This window comes from Lacerta agilis, chromosome 1 (assembly GCF_009819535.1).
Source record: "Lacerta agilis isolate rLacAgi1 chromosome 1, rLacAgi1.pri, whole genome shotgun sequence".
In the NCBI taxonomy this organism is placed as follows: domain Eukaryota; kingdom Metazoa; phylum Chordata; class Lepidosauria; order Squamata; family Lacertidae; genus Lacerta; species Lacerta agilis.
Genome location: NC_046312.1, coordinates 97,591,873 through 97,613,062, shown reverse-complemented (window position 1 = coordinate 97,613,062; position 21,190 = coordinate 97,591,873). Strand labels below are relative to the sequence as shown.

Sequence of the window (21,190 nt, the reverse complement as noted above, 5' to 3'; positions counted from 1 at the left end):
CATAATAAGCAGGCCATTAAAAAAAACTTTCCTTCTCATTGGAAGATATTTATGGATGTATAATGCCATTGACAAAGATATTGCCCAGTTTCAGAAATTATGAGTTAATGTACATTTCAAAGTATACATGATTAATAGACTGCTATATGTTTCCGAGGTGATATAATTGGCATACTGTTGTCTGTGCCAACTGATGACCAGACAGATAGAGAGGCTTAGCCAATAAGCAGAATCTACCATCTGGAGGCTGGAGTCATTGTCTGTGGATCCTGCAATATAAGATTCAATCTGCCCTGCTGGGGTTTGTAGGCAGTACTCTGGACTCCTCCAGGTGTCAGGCTTATACATCAGAAAATAACATTTTACAATTCCATATGCTTGTTCAGCAAGTTCTTCTCTAACTTAAGAGAACTTTGCGGGCCACAGTTTAACATAGCTCACCACTAAGTGACTAATGGGTTGCAATCATATACCTATGCATCTGGGAAAGAGCCCCATTAAATGCAGGGGAACATAATTCTCTTTGGCTGGAACTCTTTTTGAAACAAGCAACAATTTTAAAACATACAAGGGCGAGCAACCTGTAATTGCCCTAAGGTTGCAATGCAGAATGACACATCCACAAAGGAACACACAAATGTTTGCTCTTCCCAAGTAGAAGGCATTGCTGATCTTATTGAAGTGCCTTCTCTTTTCTTCCGTCCTCCTCCCACACCCCATTCCATGCCATTCCAGAGAGTTTCCCAACCCTTATGAACAGTTTTGGGAGACACAGGGAGTTGCAGTGAAGAAGGAGTGGGGAAGGCTCACTGGGTGAGCATAGTTCCATCCAAGCCTCTTTGGACCCAAGTATACTTTTCTTCTTCATTTAACAACATGGTTCTAAGCAGTATGCAACACATTTCCATAATGATCTCTCCCATAATTACAAAGATTAAAGGGCATTTCCACACTTCCAGCAACATCTAAGTTAATGCTGTATTCTCTTTGGTTAGCTTCTCCCACCGCCTTTGGTACATTTTATTGTGATCTTTTAAAAAATTGAGAAACAAAAAGTTTGCATCCAAACTTTTGCCAACTGTCATATTTATATTACAATGCTTTCAAAGTGAATTGCTCCCAGTAAAGTTTGGGGTTTCTAACACATTTTATTTTATTTTTTATTTAGGAAGAAGCAAAGTAAATGGCACAAATATATGATGCTAGATGAACACTACAAAAATAGAATATATATGGGCACCCATGCCAAAAGAGGCTGTCTAAAATGTTCTGCAAGAATCCCCAGCAAGATTGCTGAAAAAATATTATAAAGCAAACTAGCAAGGTGGAAAATTGAACAAGCAGGTTAAATTGGTTAAAGTAAAGTAATTCCATAAGAAAATATAGTAATGTAGGTATAAAGTAAATGTAAGAAAACAAGATCATTTGCAACCAAGGACACCAGTATCAGATTAATTACCCTGATTACTATTTTGAATTTAATGAATGACTCTTAAATACATTTGAGATAAAATTAGGCCCAGTATGCCAGGTTTGGTCAGAATGTGGGCAGTGTAAAACAATCTTCTCAGCTTTTTAGCTGCTTCCCATTTAAAACTACCCCTGTCTGGGTGTTCAGTTGTCCTATGATTGACCCTGAATTCCTTTCCCAGAGGAGAAAACCCTGTGTACAACAAAGATGCCCCCTTCAGGTTGTTGTCAATCACACATAGGCTGGAGGGTGTAACCAGCATGTGCAGCAACAAGGAAGTCAGGATGTTCCTTGCATTCCCATTGATACTGTCAGGTGTTTAGTACCTGCAAACTGAGTAGGAATTAGAACTGAGTGGAATTGAAAGTAGGGCTGAAAGTTCATGATATAAATTCTTATGCAGAAATAAGAGGGCACACTAGGTGAATTCTTCCATTGACCAACAGTGCAATCCTAAATCCACAAAGTCAATGGGGCTTACTCCCAGGTAAATGGAGTTAGGATTGCAACCTTAGATGCCAATAACTATTATATAAGCACTATTGTCCTTTCATTTCTGCAGTGTCCTTGCTTTTAGGAACTTCTGGCTTAAATCAGATACGTATCAAATGCAGATACGTGTCAATCCTCCACAAGGTGATTCCTCACTTCATTCTGAAGATCTGTAGGGCTCTCAGCTCTCAACCAATGGTGTGATACAAGGTTGACTTGAATCACAGTTGTATGAATCTGCACTAAGATCCTAGCTAAGCAGGAATAAAGGAAAGCAGAAGCAGCTATGTCAGAAAAAGCTGAGAAAAGAAAAACAATATGGTAAAAGAAATCAGAGTCCTAAGCAAGAAAGGAAAAGCTGTGAAACACAGAGCTGGCACCAAGGGTTAGCATGGTCCAGCAACTGCTGAGCGGGCCACATTCAAGCAAGGGGCCCACTGACAGGAGTCCCCTTGTGCTGCTGAAATTAGGAAATACTCATTGAGGGATGGGCCCATGGAAGGTCCACCAAAACATGCAGCCGAAACACAGAACAGGGAGGCCTAACCTGGCAACAACTGTAATTAGGTGGAAACTATCACATGGAAAAGTCCCATTACATTCCCTCTCTAATCATGTTTTGTACTACTACTCATGTAGCTCCACAGGTCTCACACATAGTTCAAAATGTGCACTGGGTCCCTGCCACCATTCCCAATATAGCAGCTTAGAGACAATGATGACGTAAGCCTACACTTACAGCTGACTGAGATAGTTCCACAGTGGACAGTATCACTTCAGACTGAAGATGGGAGATCCCATTTTTTAATGTCCATGGGGTGAGGCAGGGAAATCATGGCAAATAATAATTTTTAAAAGGTCTTTTAGGAGGAAAGGTTCTAGCTTAGAGCTATCTAAAGAATTTTCTATGGAGATAGAGGGATATGAAAATATTCAAAAACTCATTTTCCTTCCTGTAAAAACATAAAACATAATAAGAAACTGCAGAATCAGACCAGTGGTCCATGTAGTTCAGTAACTTGTTATCACAGTGGTCAACCATATGCCTGTTGTAAAACCACAAACAAGATCTGAGCAGAACAACATTTCCCCCTCCTGCTGCTTCCTGCAGTAGTAAAACCCAGTTAATCAGTCCAGGAATCTATTGCCTCATTCTACTGGTCTATACATACAGTAGTCCCATTGCAGAAAGGCTATCCACTGATTTTGAACTTCAGCTCAGGCCCTCCATTTTACAATAACTCAAGTAATAATCTATTTTCAGAAATAGAGTCATGTGTGTGTGATTCCCCCCCCCCCCGGGAGGTAAAAGAGAAAGCATGAAGTCAACACTCTTCCAATGACAAATGATGGAATTATTTTTCTGTCAGTTTCTGCAACAGTACTTCAACACCACAATTTGCAGTTTGGCCCCCTTGAAAGTGACTGCTCACAGCGTATGTAAGATCAAGGTGACAAAAAGGGGTATGCAACATGAAGGTAGCCCCTTTATGTTGTAGACAGTGATAACATTTTGGAAGTACTTTGTCTCTTTTGTGGTCTTATTCATTCTGTACCTGTAAACAGAACCAATTGACAAGCACTGAAAAACAAATGTATCCCCCTGGAGTTACTTAAAGAAAAGTGGGTAGTGGTTAATCCCTTGCTGTACCAAAGTGCACCATGGAGCCATGGCAATGTTTGACTTCACTAAGAAAATACTGACTCAGCAGGCTAATTCAAGAGTTAAACTAAACATTTCTTCATTATTTAAAGACCCTGCCAACATAGACTTTCTGTACAATCGCCCTCTAGTCAGAGAGCTGCTAAGTTCGCTCCTCTTGGTTCTTTAAGTAAGGTTAAGCACGTTTAAGATTACATGGTGAGCTATTTTTATATGAAGTTAGTATTACTGATTTGTTAGCCACGGCAATTTCACACAGAAAGCCTTTTGTTGGAAAGTGAATTTCTCATGTAATAATTAGCAGTGGAATATTACCCCAAACAGGTGTCTGTAGCCTGTCAAAGTCAGAACAGGTGATTTAGAATTAGCGTATTAAAAGAACTGTGAATTAGCGAAGCAAAAACGTGTTAATTTCTTGTTCCATCTGTTAATATGAATTCACTGCCAAATATTTTACTTTGTAGAACTGTGTGCTGGGATTGGCAAGAACATACACTATATAAAAAAAAAAGTTTAAAGGCCTGAATGTTTAAAAATCATGACATACGTTACTGCAAAAATAACTTCTACATTTTGAGCAGAGATTTTTTTTCTTTTGTATCTTCAGAAACTTCATAATGCAGATCGCCATACGTTAAAAAAAGTGTTACAGTCCAAGCCTTGTGGACCTGAAACACAGTTTTATAATTGAAATTTAAATAGTGCAAGGAATGGCTTCCTTCTTAAAAAGTAAAAGGAAAGCTCTACCTCTAGATCAGAGGAGCAGACACAAAATGTTTGTATCATCATGTATTAGCCTTGACAGCTAAACATCCATATTCGGAGGTAGATAAACTCTGAATGCAAGGTGTAGGTGACAAAAAACAACGGCAGGGTATGGCTTTAACCATCACGTTCTGCTTATGAGCTTTCTGGAGGCATCTGGGGTGACCACTGCTATGAAGAGCTTGATCTTGATCTGGCCAAATAAAGCAATTCTTTTTAAAACCTTCTCAAGTGATGCACTTGCATTCTGTCCTCTGGCAAGATAAAGGCATACATGTCAGAACGAGATCAGGGAGAATGTCATACCACCCTGAACAACTGCTCTCACCATCCTAAAGAGGCTTACTTCACCATTATTGTAAAGGGCAAAGAAAGCTTAGATTCCTTAGGGGGAGATTTCTTCAAGACACAAATAAAATAATTTGAAATCCAGTAGGGCCCATGTGACCATCTTTCTTTGCACACTTCTTCATTGCTGGGATTTAGACAGTTAATCTAATAGGAGAATGCAAGTTTGGCAATCCCCAAAAGACAAACTACTGCCTATTCGTGATTCCCTCTGAGAACAAATGCTCAGTGGTCCAAGATTTTAGTACTGTCACCCAAGTGGCACTGAGTAAAAATGAAGGCAGCACCCTCAATGTTTCTGTTCTGTGCCAGGAGCGTTGCTTCCAACAGACACTTTCTATGGATAGATGATGTCTTTTAGGTACTGCCAAATCAGAACTTCTCAGGTATAGATAAATGATAATTGCCAAATGACTCATCAGTAGGAAGTGAATGAGGAAAACACTTTCTGGAAAGACTTTGGCTGATAAAAATTTAGGTGAACCTGAGTACCTATTGTGATGCAGCTATAAAGAAGGCACAGCTACATCCAGCCAAGGAAAACAGAACCTAAAAACGTATTATAAAATTTGGGTCCATCTGTTCTAACTTTTCCTGTTCCTTCCCTTCTGTCAACTGTCTGCACCTACTATTCAAGGGAATTCCACATCATGGCTCTTACATATTGGAAAAAAACCCAAAATCTATAGCAGCCATCTTACATTATATGCAAGGAGTCAGCTCAAACCAGAGTGTGTGTGTGCATGTGTGAAACTGCATCAGCTTCCAATTGAAAACTGACAGTTCCAACAATCTGAGTAGAGCTGCATGTGTGCTTACTGGTCCAACAACAGTAACAACATACTCATCCTCAGGCTGTGAATTTTGCAACCAAGTGCAGTAGCCCCTGCCCACCCACCTCCCACCCATTGCTCTCACTGTTACCAATCCAGCAGGGGATTTATGAAGGTCTACCAGTGCATGTTGTCCAAACTAGAAAGGTAATTTCTCCTTTCTAGCTTTTATAAATATAAAGGGATAATACTTAAATTAATCATCTAAAATAACTAATGTTTTAGAGAAGTAAATTAAACTCTTCTGCCTAATGTATATAATGAGTTTACTACTTTAGTGATGGGCTATGCAAATTAAACTCATGTTTAGGTTAGCTAAGAGCTGCTGAGGGAAAGCAAGAGTTAAACTGGCATTTCCAGAGCTTGACCCTATTATATCAACATCCTGCCTCTTTTCCCTTCACTGATGAATGACATGAGTTACAACCTAAGAACTACCTATGGGAAACTGAGAATGTTCTCCATGTTTGAACAGAAACACAGCTAGGTTGTTGACATCTTTTGTGCACTTAAAATAAATTGGTCAAATTCTTTCTCAGGGAGTGGGCTCCAACGTCTATATTTATAAAAGACAGGCTGCCAACATTTTTAACTTTCTGGTGATAAAGTTTCTTTTTTAATGCTTGATAATTCAGTGTAAATGTCAGATTAGACTTTAAAATAGAACACATCTATTTGTTCATAATATTTAAGAAATACAATGCCATTATACTGTTATCAGTGGTGAAATATGTCTAATCTTGATATAGCATCACCTTTAACAAATGCTTGTGGGGCAGGGGGGAAATCGAGTGAATGCATTTTATGTAGTTTTAAAATATACAATACATTAAAGGTTTGGTTGACTTATCTGAAAAGACATATTTTTGGCACATAAATAAAAGAGGAAAAAGAAGAACTTGTCAGAAGGCAAATGAAGTATGTAAATGAAATCAAAGGTAAGGGAGCTCCACTTCTTTGTATAAATAACTGTGTTAACAATTTTTTTTATGCATATATACAGCTACTTTGCTTCGGCAAAAACAAATTCATTGCTTCTCTCCAAAGAATGGATTAGAACAATTTATTTTATAAGATTTGGATAGACAGGATAAGAAATGGAATGGCCATCTATGGGAAATAAATATAAAAATTATTCAAGCTTCATCTACTTTATGTTCATAATGAGATCCACCTCATTCAAATTCCCTTCGATTGGAACAGTGCTGAGGAAGCAAGAACATGATTCCACAGGAAATGATTTCTAATCTTGGTGATAACATTCCAGCATAATACAATTATTTACAATTGACTAAGAGTTAATTCCTATAGCATAACATCTTTCGTGCAAAAATGTCAGATTTTATTGATGAAACAACCTAGGAATAAACAAGGCTAGTTTTTCTGTTTTCTTTTTTAAAATGTAGTCATAAATGTGCTGTTTTTAATAGCAACTCAAACAGTACAATAATGCAGTGAACTTAGAGGGAAGATTTTTTTAAAAAAAATATAGCATTTGCATACTTTTACTTGATTTTCCATATGCCGTGAACTGTTCACTTATGTTTGCTAGGATACCAACAGTGAATATCTATGCATGTCTACTCAGAAGTAAGCCACATTGAGTTGAGAAGTTGTGTATAGGATTGCAGCATTAGAGAAGCTTCAAATAATAAATTCAAGTAGTATAGAAAGAAGTACAGTGGACGCTCGGGTTGCAAACGTGATATGTGCGGGAGGCATGTTCGCAACCCGCAGCGCTGCGTCTGTGCACGCGCGGGTCGCGATTTAGTGCTTCTGTGCATGCGTGAGTGCCGAAACCCGGAAGTAACCCATTCCGGTACCTCCGGGTTCGGCGTGGTGTGCAACCCGAAAACACACAACCTGAAGTGTCTGTAACCCGAGGTATGACTGTATTACGCACTGATAAAAAGCATATTGTCAAGAATGATGGTAGCTGGAGTTTAACAACATTCGGAGGGCACCGTCTTGACCACCCCCATGTCTATGTGGATATTCACTTTGTCAGTCTGCAGTGAGGCAATTGTGTGCATTGCTGACACCATATCCTGAATTCTGCCAAAGTGAGCTTTTGACACATCACCACAGGCGGCATGTTCCTGATGGTCCCACCACTGGATGTCGGTACAGTGGACCCTCCGGATACGAATTGCCATATTTTTCTGTCTATAAGACGCCTCTTTGTATAAGATGCCCCCTATTTTGGGAGACTCAGATTTAAGAAAATGGGGGGAGATGTATCTGTGATAAGACGCCCCCTAATTTTTGTCATTTTTGACAAAAAACTAGTCTTATACATGGAAAAATATGGTAAATTCTTTCTGGGGGTCTGCCCGCAACCTAAAAAGTCCGTAGGCAGAGGCGCTGCTTCTGCACATCGCGTGTGCAATTGAGTGCTTCTGCACACGCAAGCAATGAAACCCGGAAGTATACAATTCCAGGTTTGCTGCGTTCATAACCTGAAAGTTACATATCCATAACTAGAGGGTCCACTGTATTGACAAATTGAAAGTTATTGGACTAATCATCTGAACAGGTTCTTAGTTGTTTGGCAGAAAGGACCACAAAAAACTCTGGGTTATTCATCCACAAGAGTCAATATCCTCGGAAGTGTAACACTAATTTTGTGAGCCCAAGAGAAACTTCAGACTTGTTCTCAAAGAGGCAACTTCTCTCCCCCACCCCATGTCACAAGGCAAGGCAAACTGCCCATAGCATGGTGTGAGGATCACATATTCAACAATAACATGTCTAAATTCCCACTGTGCTGCTACTACCCTGGGAGCTGTAGTCCAGCTTTCAGTCTCCCACCTGGTGCTAACTGGTGTAACACAGGAAAAATGATGGTCAAGTAAAGAGTTCTATGTGGTTTTGAAAGGAATTTAAAATAAACGAAAGAGGGTATAATTTAAAAACAAACAACAAGGGTGTTTTGGAAAGTAACTATGCTGGGTCCTTGGTGTGAGCAGCCATTTTGATATTTTATTCAAAAACACTTGTATACATTGAACTGAATGTAGATTAAACAGTTCTATGCTATCACTCGAGTGCAGGTTTTCCCCTCTATATAGCTAATGTGGAATGCAAGGCAAGGAGTGGTATGGTTGTACCAATGTCACAAACACAACCATAGAGAGAAAGAAAAAGAGAGATGAAGAGAGAGGGAGAGGGGGAGAGCGCACATCAATCAGTAATGAATAAGAACATGTACATAACCTACTCTAAAAATATAAAACAACAGCAGAATATACACAAGATTCTGGGGAAAGGGAAATCAGGAATTAGCCTTCCTTAGGCATAATTAAGAATCCCCAGCTGAGTGTCCATTTTGTGTGTTGTCAACTGTCCCAGATGTGCAGCTGCTTTCCAAGGAAAAGAAATTCATTATAGCAAAGCAACGAGAGAACACAACAGTGTGCCAGAAACTCAAACTGACAGTAATCTAAGTTCACGATAAAAGCAGCTGCATCAACCCATCCACATGGTTAACGCTGCTAAATTCCTTTGACCAATCTTTAAGTGCATGACTAAGTGTGCCCTTATAAACAAAACTGTAGCAGTCCAGCCTTATCTTTTCACATGGGCTGGCCCAATAAGCTTAAGTTATCAGACAATGAAAGGAAACAGGTGTCTGAATAAAATAGCTTGTAGCTTCTGAAATAGCTGCCTGGGGAGAAATTCAATCTAGGTATCTCCGAGGAACAGTACAATAAATGTACTGTGTACCTATTTCAAACATATATTGTATCAGGCATTATGGTGCCAACTGGTTTTGCTTGATTGACAGAATCTTGCCACTTTGTAATATATGAGTAGTTTTGTGTTTTTAAACAACAGGATGCTCACTGTAATGATAAAGTTACTTCCCAAGGGTTCAGGAAATTATATAACACACACAAGAGAGAGAAATAACTTTTCTGCTCCACAAAGAGTTGCTCAAAATGGCATACAAATATAAAACCAACGATGGTCCAACGATCTTGTAGTATATATTTTACGACGCTATAACAAAAAGAGAAGTGCTGTATAAATGTCAACAATCTCTTTACTATTGTTAGATGTTTAAGACTTGACAGTGTTGTAACTAATCGGAAAGATGATTTCCTATAATGTATGTTCTTGACCAGATGATAGCAACAGGTAGATGAAAACAGAAATTGTTCAGTAGGCATTTAAATTATCTCAACTGGTGATCTCAAAAGGCCTCTTCAGGCATTATTGCCTGGATAGGGGAACACAAGTACAGGCATGTGTTTGGCTCTGCCTCATGCGCCCGCCCTCTGGAGATACACAAGGGCTCTTTGCACATTTGCAGCAATCTTTTGCAATGGGGAACTTTCCGCATTTGCAGAGGCTCTCCCCACACGAGAACAAACCCTGATCTTCCATAGTTATCCTTGGTGTCGGCATCCTCAACAGAGTCACCGGACTCTAGAAATTCGCTATAAACATGTTTCAGCAAGCCTATCGGAAGACATTGTTTAGTTACATTTGTTTTACTTGTTTTTATTGCTTTTATACTTGTTTTCAGTTCTGGTGTGTTTATATAAAGCTTGTTTTCTTGTTTCCGTTTGGTTTGTGTATTTTAGTCATGTTCAACAACATCTGGAGGGCCACAAGTGTTGTGTGTTGATGGAAGGCAACCTGGTAATGAGCCACTGCTGCATTCTGCACTGGCTGCACCTTCTAGACCAAACTTAAGGGCAGCCCCACATAGAGCACATTGCAGTAATCTAGTTCTGAGGTTACCAATGCATGAACCATTGTTGCAAAGCTATCACTACCCAGGAAAGTCTCAAGCTGGTTATCAGTTGAAATTGTAAAAGCAAAAACAGAAACGAAACAAAAAAACACTCCTAGCTACCAAGGCCACTTGAGCCTCCTATGACAATGATGGATCAAGGAGTACTCCCAGACTATGAACTTGTTTCTTCAGAGAGAATGCCACCTGATGCAGAACAGGTAACCGAATTATATCCCATACAGTAAGAATACAATGTCTTGTTTCCCTCACTCAGGCATCAGGGCAAGACAGTTTAGCAGCCTGTTTATATTTAGCTCTTTGTGCCGTGAGTTGTATGAATTCCTGTGGGCATAACAGACATTTTACAGGCTCCCGAATGCCACTTATGCAAGTCTTTTTTGTAATGCAACATTTTATTGTGTGTGCAATTTATACAAAATATGGGTAATATATGTGAATCAGCTGAAACTGGCATGGATCTTCTGCCTGCTGAATGTGCAGGCAGGTGGAAGTGAGCCTGAGCTAGACCAGGATCTGAATCTAGGTTCCAGCCCCACTGCAGTCAGAGCCTGTTCTGCAGCGTCTGCCCTGCTTCCATGCAAAGCAATGTTAGGGATGTGGAGATGGCCCTGCTGTTCTGTAAGGCTCTGCCAGGCAGGGTGGCAGGCTTATGACTGGTTCCTAAGATGCTACAACACTTTTCATTGTTTTATGGAAGTTTTCCATTTAGCAGGATCTGTTTTACATAAATGAGTGTACTGTCCTATGCCAGTTTTCAATGAAGCTTCAACGAACAAATTTATATTTAATAGGAGATATGAATAGTTGTAATGTATTATTCTAAACCTTTCAAACAGAAAAAAAACAATTAACCCTGGAAGCTGTTTAAACTCTGCATACTGAAGTAGTTTGACCCTCATATCTAGACTATATTATTTCTCTACAAGTGGCAAAAGTCTTTTTTGAAATATGCATTTTGGGGACAATGCTTTTTTAAACAGGGGTAATTATATTCTCTTAGTATTGAAGTGTGTGAATCAATACAACAATCTAATTGAAATACTGATTCAGACTACAAATAGTGAAACATGATGATGAACCGCCCCCCCCCTTTAAAATTCTAGCAGAAGTATTTGTTCCAGCACACAAACCATACGTGACTTAGAGCCTCAATGATTTTATACATCCCTTGTCAATTTTAGACCTGGTGCTTGGCAGCACGACAAACCTGACAAGTATCAGCAACATGATTGGCAGCACCATGACTGATAGTATGAGTCAAATCAATTGGCAGCAGCACTAGGATATCCCCCTCTTAGACTGTAGAATTATTTAAAATCTCTCGGTTGACCTTTTTAGATTTAAACTGTGAGGGTCATGGAAGAAAAAGCAACTTTATGCTTCTAATAAGTCTCTGACTGTGTAGTGCATTCAGAAATGTATCAGGGATCCCATCATGCAGGCACAACATTACAGGCCCCAGATGGTGCCCTCTGTAGAAAGTGGAAAACTCAAAGCAAAGTATGTTGCATGTAACTTTGCAAAATGGTCAACATCTAAATTCCCTTTTAATCTATTTTGTTAACCATGAATCTATGCTGTGATAGGAGGGCAGAACTGTGATAGGAGGGCAGAACCAAATGGACTCCTTCACTGATTACCAGTTCAAATGAGGGCTGAGGTGAAATGCAAAAGGGGAGCCCACATTTTGGCTCAGCACTATTTTAAGTTAGTGATGAGGGTAGGAAATGACTTGAAGCCTTGCAATGCTTCAAACGTATATTATTCCTTGTTGATTCTCTTGAGAAATGCTTTCTCAAGAAAGGGTTAGGCCTGCAACAGATCAGGTTTCTGATGATGAACTGCAAAATTGCTACTTTAAAGGGGATGAAAAACAGCCATGTAATTAGCCTTAATACATCAACCTAAAATTAAGGAGAAGAGTGTATTGATTCATTTCATGCTCTGCCTCCACAAGAGGAAACAGGTATCATATATAGATGCAGATTATATGTTCTTGGGCCAGTCCCTCTCAGCCTAATCTACCAAACAGGGTTGTTGAGAAGATAAAATGGGAAGGAGAACTGCATACACTATCTTGAACTCATCGGAGAAAATGCAGGATATAAATGTAGTAAAATAAATACTTTACCAATAGTTTATTATGAAGAACCAATCCAAACCAATCTGATGACTCCAGGTCTATCAGCCCCTATTCCTATTATCTTGGGGAATTCAGCTTCAGCGCTGGAAATCAGCCTTCTCAACCTCTGTGCCTTCTCAACTTCCTCTGTAAAATAGTTATCAATGAGTTTTTTGGCTCCAGGTGAACTGAGACATCCAGAGAAGTGTGATCTGCTGCCCTCTGTTGACAAAGCACTTGCTAAGAGGTTAAGCCCAAGAGAAGTCTCACATAGAAGGTAAATCAGAATAGCCTAAGCAGGGAGGGGGGTTGATTATCAATATTGCAACAGGAGTGGAAGGGTTTTTAACCCTTTTCTTTCCATTTGCAATCCTAAGAAACATTTATCCCCAGTTGTCGGTATTTGCTTGTGTAGGAAATTCCCCACTAACTTCAACGCAGGATTTCCCCCAGTCCTTCCCCTAAAGTCAGCATCTGGCGGTGTCTTCTTACATGATCCCCAGCATCTCAATTCATTTACCCCTTGCATTATAATAAGAGAGAAAACATGAGCATATGTAAGACAAACCCGGCACAAGAAGCACGGCAGGCATGGCGTTCATTACAGGATTTCCATCGATAATTATACTACTCCACACTATTTGGACTTGGGCCCTACTTTATTGAGGCCTTAGCATCCTGCTTAACCCAGCCTCATAGGTAGTGGAATGCCTAGGCACAACGAGGCACGGTAGAGAGCAAAACTCTATCTTTAAATCAGAGCACTTCGTGGCCGATGCGCTCCCTTTTGAGCAAGGCTTTTATACCCCCTAAACTACCGCAGCGTGTGCTGCATTCCGCCAAGATTTAAAATTCATCAGACAGACAAAGTGTACATTTAATACTTACGCCAGGGAATACAGAATGCCTTTCAATACATCAAACTCCTAAACCTTTTACATCTTTCATTGTTAAGCTACATGGATCTTGATTTGTACAATTTTAAAAATATTCTGAAGCCCAGTCAGTCTAACACTAAAAAGCACTGTTGCACAGTAAGAAATCACGAAATACAATTCAGCAAACCTGGTGTAGTTGGTCCCCAGGGATGTTTTTTTCCAATTCTGTTTGTCATAGTCCAGATCCATCATGTCATGCTAGCCTAACTTACTACTACTGTCTTCCTCCCCCCACCTTCTCGCTGGCACACTCCAACTATTTTCTGTTGAACTACTGCTGTCACAAGAAAACATATAAAAATGCTCTTTTGCAAACATACTGCTTGGTCTCCACTGAACTCTCTAGAGCCATGGATTTCTCTCGCTGTCTCTATCAGGGGGTGAATGTTGACAGATCACTGAACCTTACTGTCAGCGGTGACAGGCTTAACACTGTTTTGTGCAAGGTGGAAGGGGAGGGAAAGGAAAAAAAGGTTTCTCTAACTCGCATCTGGAAGGTCCCTGTAACAGCAACAAAGGCTTATGTTCAAAGATTATTAGCTTGAAGGCATTTCAGAGAGTTTTTCTTTTATTATTATTATTAGTATTATTATTGTTGTAGGAGCAGTTGGGTGTCTTGCTACTGGGTGAAATATGTATTCCCCCTGAGAACAAAGGCAGCAGCAATCCTCTTCTGCTGAGATGGCAACTTTAATAATTCCATGTATTTATCAGAATTGTGTCAAGATCTTAGGGATTTTTTGCCCTTCAGGTGAAGTTGAAGGTAGATGGAATGGATACGGTTCTGAGCAATACCACTCAGATATACATAGAAAAATGTCCCATCATGTCTGCAGAGAGAAAAAGAAATGGAAGAGAATCTCCCTAAGGGGCTGAAAACACATAACACAGACAAATGTCTCCAAGGTTTCAAAAATGAAGGCTGAGATTTTTACATGGCCCTTAACCTATGCATAAAGCCTCGAGACCGTCTGCAAAAAGAAAAGTTTTAATCATCTCCAACATAAACTGTTATTTATTAACAAAGAAAGGGGCAGGAGGAGCTTTACAAACAAATATATTATTTCATTCACTTTCCCTGTAAGAACCTGATCTTTTAATCACATACTGTATATCAGACATGTACCACACATACACTTACATACATATCTCACTTATGTGTTTCAAATATATATATCACATACAGAAATCTTTTTCTGTAAAACTGGATTTATATATTGCTGGGGTGTTGTTTGGGGGTGTTTGTTGCTGTTGACTTTCATATCTTTCTTTTCTTTTGTATCTTTGTTTTAGAATTTGTTGTGATTCACGTGGAAATTTCCATTTGGTTGTGTATTTTTTAATGTTTATTTCTCTATGGCTACTTTTGTTATGTTGTAGTTAGTATACACCCCCCCCCCCCAGTTGTTAGCTGCTGGGAGCATGGTTTGAACTGTGGGAAGGCAGTATACAAATAAAAGTATATAGCTATGTATGTATGTATGTAGAATCCAAAATACTACCATTGAAGCATACTCACTCAGAAGTTCTTAGGAACCTCTTGCTTTCAAGTTACACACACATTCCTGTATGGGAAGCTACGCTCCTCCTTCCATGGCCACAGACATTAGAAACCAATTTACTTGTCCTAAATGATAATGACCAATGGGAGACATACAGCAATTTGGTGTGGAGCAGCTATATTTCTTCATGCACCATCAGGGAGATACAGGGGACTTTCAGGAGAATATCTCCTAATTAATGATGGTATGGAGGCTTATGAAGTGTGAAAGAATGTCGGAACGAATGTGGCGAGTAAGCTTGATTCCAGCGGGAATGGCACCATAACTGTAGAAAGCAATAAAGATTTAGAAGTAACATGCAAGGGTGACACCATGCCAGGTAGCTGCAAGGGATTAAAACTCAGGCTTAAGACATCTGAATGCCCTGCAATCACAGAGATAAATCTTTATAGGGAGTATCCAGGCCTCCTTTCTTTCAAGAGTTAATGACCTGAAAGGCATGCACTTATCTCAGGAAATACAGCTTCCTGTCTATGTTTTCTTAATGAAAATAACGAAGCTATTTTATTTGACTCAACACTTTTTTTAAAAAAAAAACACCCAAATTATATTAATATGTACCAGAACACTGGTAGTAACAGCATTTTCTCTCCTTCACCATGTTTCCCTGGTTCAATAGTACACCAATAGCGTTCACACCAATTCTTGAAAAATATATCATAAATCCACTTGCTGTTGAGTAGCCTAAATAAGAAGTCTGTCTGTCTGTCTGTCTGTCTGTCTATCTATCTATCTATCTATCTATCTATCTATCTATCTATCTATCTATCAGTTTGCTTCTTGGATGCTTGAATTTAGAAGTCTTTCTAAATTCTGATATAAACTGGCTTGATCTGCACCACCCAGACTAAATGTCTGGACTACAGCTGAGTTAATTACTAGCTTTTGTACTTCCTGTGTTCCAAGGCAGTTCTTGACTAAAAAATGTTTCGATATGTGTCCAAAATGTGTATTTTGAGAACTATGTCTTTTAAAATCCACATTTCTCAAACCAATTGCAGACTGAAGTAGAAACAGAATAGAATAGTTTTATGGGTAAAAAAAGAGGCAAAAGTGAAATACAGTGATTTATCCATCCTTAATGCATAAGGCTTCAACAAGGTTGATTGACACTTAATCACTACATCACTGTTGATAAGTTAAAAAAAAAATAATGTCACAGAATGTAGACCTCCACACTATCACTTTTAACTGTTGTAGGGTGACTCTTAATTATCACAAGGAAAACAAAACTGATTCAAATTATGCTGAAGTCATAAACAGGCAGTGTCTGAGAGAAGCATGCCTTTGTGACTGAGCCTAATATGTTTTACCCACCTTCTATACCAAACACTTACAGCTGTAAATTATTTTTTTGAGAAGGAAATGGGGAAAAAGTGCATGAGAATGTTTATGCAGTGATCCATACACTCAGGGGCTCCTTTGTTTTCTCTTATAGAACATCGGGGAACTTCTGTATGCATACATTCCAATCTAGGGGATGCAACTTCCATACAAAACCAGGTGTACAAAAACATAGCAATAACAACAAAAGCTACTTCCGGAGCAGGGGTGGAGGGTCAGAAGAATTTCCATCCACCAAGGCAGAACCACATGTACCTCATGAACAAGTTCAGAATCTCAGTTCAGAATCTTAGAGACTGAGGGCGGATCTACACTTGTGGTTTATAACATTAATAATGCCTTATTAAAATATGACACCAGACGGTGCTGCAGAGCAACTGGCCACCACAACAGGGAAACTGCACGTTAAAGGTAAGGGAATGGCTGTGATAAGGTTGCCAGATTTCCAAGGGCTCTTATATGCTCCCACAGCCCTGGCACTGCTTTTCCAAAGCGAGACCTGGCTGCGTCTGGGAAGCAGAGAAAGGGAGAGAATGGAAGAGGGATGCCAGCAGAAGGAGAAAGAGGGAAGGAAAGGAAGAGGGTCTGGAGGAGGATGAGAGGGTGCTTGGGGTGTCCAGACAGGACGCAGGAGGCAAAGGACTGGAAAAGCCATGCAATGGTGAGAGGCTAGGGTGGGGGCAAGGGAATGCAGCAGCAGAGAAAGGGAGGGTGAGCATCAGAAATCACAGCAAGAGGAAAACCTGTTTAGGGGGGAAAGTCAGGGAGCCCAGCAAGATGTGGGTGAAGGAGAGAGTGGGGGAATTAAATCATTAAGTCCCAGTTGAAGAAAAGGTTGTTCTCCCTAGGCCAAATATATCCTCGTTTTCTGGAGGGAGCCTCCAAAAGGGGAAGAAGGGTAGTGGGGGAGGGATAATTGGATGGAAAATGAGAGGGAAGAGCAGGGTTGCAGAGGTGGTGCACCAGGAGAGGAAGGGGAGGGAGCCGGGGGAGACTGGCTCCTACTGATATTCTCATGGGGGGGTTGGGTCGAGCAGTCATGACAGTCAGGTGCTGAGAGGTGGCTGCCTGTCTTTCGGGTCCCTCCCTCCTACTTCTTCCCTCTCTCTCTTACACACACAAAGACACACACACACACACACACAAACAGCACACCAACACACAGGCTGACATGCACAGGGCGCCCTCTTGGCTGGATCCCTCGTGACCAGGGGATCCGCTTGGCTGGGAATTGGATGCAGGAAGAATTCACAAAGTTTCCAGCCAGACCAAAGCTCCCTCTCATGCACACCTTCCTGCCTTGTACCTTGGCTTTCAATATGGCTCGGCTTAGCACTGCTTCAGGGTTGGAGAGGGAGGGAGATAATGAATGGTTCTCTGAGAGAGCGGAAAAAGGCTGCCGAAATGGAGGCGCCACCAGCTGCTTCCCCTAAAATAATAATAATAATAATAATAATAATAATAATAATCATCGGTGGGGGGGGACTACTTTCAACATGGGTTGCCATACGTTCGGGTTCTCCTGGACATTAACAATGAGAATTGAAAATTCCGCCCGGACACCATTTTTGGGTGCCAAATCCTGGCGATGTCCAGGATTTTCCAGATGTATGGCAGGCCTAACCTGTGATATTTTAAAGACCAACATTTTAAAGACCAATGTAGATCCAGCCTGAATGCTATCCACTAGTACAGCAGCATGCCTACAACCTTATACCATATTCAGCATTCCCTGAATCAACTATACGGAAGAGAAACAGAAGCTTCCGCATAAATGGAGCTTTAGATTTTACCCTATTTGTTTTTGGGTAAATAATTCTGAACTGAATGGTAAGGTAAAGGTAAAGGGACCCCTGACCATTAGGTCCAGTCGTGTCCGACTCTGGGGTTGCGGTACTCATCTCGCATTACTGGCCGAGGGAGCAGGCATACAGCTTCTGGGTCATGTGGCCAGCATGACTAAGTTGCTTCTGGTGAACCAGAACAGCATATGGAAATGCCGTTTACCTTCCTGCCGGAGTGGTACCTATTTATCTACTTGCACTTTGACGTGCTTTCGAACTGCTAAGTGGGCAGGAACTGGGACCGAGCAACGGGAGCTCACCCCATCACTGGTATTCGAACTGCTGACCTTCTGATCACCAAGCCCTAGGCTCTGTGGTTTAAGCCACAGCGCCACCACGTGCTGAATGGTATACGTTGTAAAACCCAACAAAATTGTAAGAAGAGCACTGCTGGATCAGATCAAAGGCTATCTTCTGTTTCCCACAGTGACCAATTAGATGTCAATAAGAAACCTACAAGCAGAATGTGAGAGCCACACATGTTGCTCCAACTGTTCTTTCTCGGCAACTGGTATTCAGAGACATGCTGCCTCTGATCCCAGGGTGTAGCATACAGCCATCATGGCTAGTGTCAATTGATAGCCTCAACCTCCATGAATTTGACTTCCAAATCTATTTAAGTTGGTGACCATCATGACATCTTGTAGTACCACATTCCATAACTATGTGCTGTGTGAATTTGCCCATTCTGAATTCAGTTTCATTGGTTGACCCTAAATTCTGGTATTATGAGAAGGGAGAAAAAACAACACATAAAAATCCCAAGCAGAGGTTTACCTCTCTTGAAATGCATTTCTGATGCATTTTCCCCTTAGATGTTTTTAAGCAGGCATGGCTAAGTAGTATAGAATATGAGGACTTTCATAGCCTTTGATCATTATCCGGACCAGCAGGTTTAGAACTATAAAGGAGTCCTCACTAGGTTTTACCTTAAGGTACTCATGTTTATTCTCTTTATTTCCTATGTGATCCGCCCCACCCCCTTTTCTTATTTCTAAATCGTCTACTATGGTATTACTTTGTTTGAAAAGACCTAAAGAGACATTGTTGATAGACTGATTAACAGGATAAATATTTAAATATACCACATTTTTATGTATGGAATGCTTGGAATTGAGTTGATTTTATTGTATAAAGAGGTTGCATGAAATTAAGCCCCACTGGCATGAATACAAAACTGCAGATCACAATAGTGCTACCTTTTCTTCTATTCCTTCTTTACACACAAAGGAGTCAACAGATTTTATTACAAACTTCTCTAAATGTCAACTAAAGGCAGAAGAACTACAAAATGTAACTATGAAGCAGTTGAGACATTTTTCTTGGATGGTGTTGCTAACCCCATTCAAAATGGAGATTTTGGATACTTTTAGTTATAAGGAACACAGAATATCAGCTGACATAATGGTGTCACAGTGTTACCAATCTTTCTGTGCCCCTCCTCAACCATTTCTGAGGTTGAATAGCTGCTGTAAAGTGGCTTTCCCCAATATTTTACCCATTAATTTCAACATTCCCTCCCACTTTCTCTGTAAAATCCAATGGTGAGACCAAGTCATATGTTGGCAACTATCCTGGTAACCTTTCACCCCAAATGGTTTATGTTAACTGGCTTTGGTTGGAGTAGACACCCATTATTGAATTTGTTTTAGTATTAGATTACTATTATCTCATCAGATCCATTAATAGATAGCATGATGGGGTGGTGGATTTCATGCATCCACTCCTGACAGCTGAGTTGCTGCTGCTTACTAGGAGTGGGAAGGCATTGGGAAGTCACTGGGGTGCAAATGCACTGGGAAAACCAATCCAGTGCACCTTCTAGTGCATTACACTGCATTGATCTCCTTGTTGCCTCAATAACATTAGTTGATGAAGAAGACACAGTATACAGAAAGTACTATGGAATACATAAGTGTAAAATCTCTGTTCATGACATTGTATGAACTGAGGAACTATGAACAGCATACAGGTACATCAGACTTGATACAGGCCATCTATGATGCCAAGAATAGACAAGCAGTCTGACTCACCAGCAAGGGACTGGACAGGACTTTCTGCCTTACAGATTTGGATCCTCATAGATTCAAACTAACCTCTCAGGAGATTTAAAATAAACTGGGTCAGTTTTATTGGCAGAACATTTTGATCAGCAATGGCAACAACACTCTAGAAATAGGTGTGCTGTTTGACTTGCATTTGTGAAGAAAAAGGATGAGTTAGATATAGCGAAAACAGATAATGTTCAAAGGTTGACAGCATTATTTAACACATGGTGCCTAAAAATCATTCCAGTCCCAGATACATTTACTGATGGTGAGAGGACTGGTGTTCTGCATGTGGTCAGACCAAACCTTTCTATATATGCATTTTGTGGTTTGGCTGGAATAATTGCATTGCAAAATTCAAGTGCACATTTTTGAAAAAATAGCTACATTGCAATTTGCCTATTGATTCAGGAGTTGTGATTTAGGTAAAGTTTGCATTAAAATGTGAACTGATCAAACACTACACACACACACACACACACACACAGAGAGAGAGAGAGAGAGAGAGAGTACCTAGACCTGAAAACTGCTAACATCCAATTGATTCTTTCATAATATAGGCTAGTCCTAGCTGTAAAAAGTTAACTGGCCAAGTAAATCTTTTAACAGGACAACTGTGCTATATTATCTTAGCAGAACTAATTTGTTGGAAAGACCGATTCTTTTCTACAGGCCTGTATAGAAAAAGAAACCCAGGAGAAACAATCTGGAAAGGATGCTAAAACGGCTATGAGGCTACTCTTCTTTAGGTGATATCTAGGCAATGTATCTCACTTTACACATTTCAAGATTAAGCTCTAGTACTAAAGCTAGGGCACAAATGAAGCCAAATCCTGGCTGATAGGGATTTGTTTGCTTTGTTCAGAGTTGCCTCTTGAAATCTGTTTTGAACTGATGTTTCAAGGAGCAGCTAATACTGCCATATCATAGTGAAGAACAGAATTCTTAAGATCAAGATTTTTGATTGCAAAGTTCTCCTTCCCCAGACAATAACC

At 40.1% G+C, this 21,190-nt stretch overlaps 1 protein-coding gene across 2 annotated transcripts in view; it reads right to left on the bottom strand.

The window, feature by feature from the left end:
* Positions 1–21,190, bottom strand: part of ARHGAP15 (Rho GTPase activating protein 15) — a 365,517-nt gene that overhangs the window by 265,861 nt on the left and 78,466 nt on the right. The gene's annotated exons all lie outside the window — the stretch shown is intronic.